The sequence below is a fragment of the Pteropus alecto genome, unplaced genomic scaffold (genome assembly GCF_000325575.1).
Source record: "Pteropus alecto unplaced genomic scaffold, ASM32557v1 scaffold123, whole genome shotgun sequence".
Classification (NCBI taxonomy): domain Eukaryota; kingdom Metazoa; phylum Chordata; class Mammalia; order Chiroptera; family Pteropodidae; genus Pteropus; species Pteropus alecto.
The window spans coordinates 2,273,519-2,276,561 of NW_006433950.1; positions in this window are offsets into that span (position 1 = coordinate 2,273,519).

A 3,043-nucleotide genomic window follows, 5' to 3' on the forward strand; every position below is an offset into this window, starting at 1 on the left:
GACCCCTCAGCTGGGGCCCCTCCCCGGCTCATCCTGCCCCCTGCCCAAGCCCATGTGCTGGCCCTCTCCCACCCCGGCCCCCAGCCTCTGCCCCCACCACCTGTCCATCCCATCCTGCCAGGTCCTCTTCCTCTCCTTTCCCAAGACCGGATCATACCCGGCAACTCTGCAGACAGACCGCAGGAGGGTCTTAGAGGCCCCCAGACCCCAGCGCCCCGTCCTGGAGATCTCTGCTCCCCCTACCCCGCCAGCCGGGCGTCGCAGCCCTGGCTTGGAAAAAGGCTGGATTCTGGGCTCGGCCTCGGAGGCAATGGGCTGTGGGAGACTCCTGGCCTCATTCGGCCATCTGTCAGATGGGGTGGGAATGCAGGCCCCGTGCCAGGCACTGGGGACGCAGCAGTGACCGAAAGAGGCAGGGGTTCTGCCGCGTGCGCTCACAGCCGGCCTGCCCAGGAGGGGCCGACCCCTGGGCCCTCAGTGGTGCCTTGCACAGGGTTACCCTGAGATGGGAGTGCAAGGCTGGGACGGGGAGGACTGTCCCCGAGGCTCTGAAGGTGAGACTGGGAGCCAGAAGCCACCTGGTCCAGAAACAGCCCCAGTAACCCCACTGACCACCCAGAGAAGCCTGTCTCCGGCCTGGACTGTGCCGTGGAAACCAAAGGGCCGGACCTGTGGGGGGGGTCCCCCCTGACCCAGGGGAGAGCCCCCACCTCCCACATGCCTTACCCCTTCAAAGCACCAACCACGAAGGGCTCCCAGCCCCCAGCTACCCTCATGACCCGCGTCGCCCTGGGCTCGCATCTCCGCAGCCTCACCCACCACTCCCTGCCTATTCCAGGGCCTGCTCTGCTTCCCAGAAATGATGTCATTCACTCACGCACCTGTAGATGCCCGCCCCCCCCGTTCCCACCAGGATAAACTGCCGGTTCCCGCTGTGGATTCAGCACCACGAACAGTGCCCGGCGCAGAGTAGGTGCTCAAGCAACGTGAACGGGAGGACTACACGAGAGAACGCACGGACGAGCAGGTGACGACAGTGAACCGTAAAGGCCCAGGAACCTGCCCCCGAGGAGGAAGGTTCCATGACCAGTGCTCATGCCGGTTTGGAAATCAGAAACGAGAGGCAGCCCCGCTTTCTGAAAGTTCACGTTATGCCAATTCACTTGTACGAATTTAGTACCCACTTTTGAATACGTTGAGGCCTGTTTTCGAGAATCAAGAAAAACCCAAAGATTTGTGCTTTTACGAAAAAAAGGCAAAAAATGGAAACGGTGTCCAGCGTTCGTTTCGCAGCGAGCCGTGATCAAGGCAGCAGCACCCAGAGGGGCCCCACGCTAGCTCCTTCCCCGGGAACCCCAGGCGGTATCTCAGCATCCGGCCGCGTGGCTTTGAACTTGTCTGTGAGCATCTGGGCTCTATCTGGACTTACTTTACGCATCCGTCAGCAAGATGTGGACTAAAGAACCAGAAAAGCCTAAGAGAGCTCGTACGGTGTGGACGCGGAGCGTAAAACTGGATGCAGTTACAGTCAGCATACTTGGTACGATCCGGTGGGTTATTTTTAAGTTCTGGGAATGCTCAAAAATTTTTTCCATATACATTAATGGTAATTGCTTCTTCCCTTTCTGCCGCATCGGCGAACGAAAGGCTTCGCAGGAACGCCCTACCCTGGGTGTCAGGGACGCCGGCACTCATGTCTCCGACAGAGGCCCTGCCAGCATTTTAGAGGCTCCGAGAATCCCTGAAAGTTTTAAAAACTTTTAACTCTGCTTAACACGGTGTTTGCTAAATGCGTTTAGCCACGGAAAACGTTTTTTATTCTTTTGGTAGAGCAGCAACAAAATTCTGGAATGCGTATTAGGAAATGCCAATGTACACTCACCCCCACCTCACAGCCCCGGCTGAATCTGAGAATGGGGAAAGGACAGGCTTCTTTCTTTTTTTTGCAGGGTCGGGGTCAGCATCATGCTTGGTACACTGCAGGCAGCCCAAAAGTGTCCGAATGAATGAATGTAAAATAAATTCATGAGCAAAGTCTACCATCCCTGTGCCTTTTCTCTGCCCCTGTACTGATCACCTGAACCATGCATGCAAGGACAAGAGTGTCCCCCTCCTGGAGGCTGGCACTCACGGATGCACACGCACACATGTATGCATGCACGCACGTACACCCACAGATGAACTCGAGAGTACATGCATGCAGAGGCTCACACACATGCACACACACACCGCAGGCAGAGAGACTCATGCAGACATGTGCGCACACATAGATGTGCAACACGGACACACAGGCACACACGTGCACACCCATTCTGGGGCTCGGGCCCTCCCACGAGCCCCCTTTTCCGTGCCTGGCCAGGGCGCCCTTAAGGAGGGCAGCTGCCCCGGTAGGGCGGGGAGAGCAGACACGAGGGTGCCGAAGCCTCGTTCACAACCTGGCCCGTCTGAGAGGGCAGGGTCGCCCCGGTAGGGGACAGGTTAAGAGCTAAGTTTTCTTCTACTCGTTTTTCTCTGGTGCTGTATTCTGTACACAAACTGACAGGGGAGGCGGGGAGGAAGGGAGGGGAGGAGGGAGAGAGGGAAGGGAGGAGGGAGAGAGGGAGGGGAGGAGGGAGAGAGGGAGGGAGAGCGGCAAAGTTAGGCTGCTCCAGGGTGTGACTCCCTCGCCAAGATGGCCATTTTGGTTTTCCAAAGTGTTTCTCACAGTCCTGAGATTTCACCCCCACACCTCTCTGGGGAGCGGAGCCCCCACTTCACAGAAAATGAAGACAAGGCTCACCGATAGCATGGCAAGGATGCGGTGGAAGCCCAGGTCTGCCTTCTCAGAACCCCCCACCCCCAGAAGCCTGGGCGTCCCAGGTTGTTCCCAAAGCCATCCCTGTCCTGAGTCAGCGGCAGCAGCAAGTCCCCCCCATCTGTGCCCTGCTCCCATACACGACTCTGCCACGAGGCCACTGCATGACCTTGGACATCTGACTTGCCCTCTCTAGGAAAGTCTGATCATTCACATGGGAAGCGTCTCAGCTGAGGACTCTCTAAGATT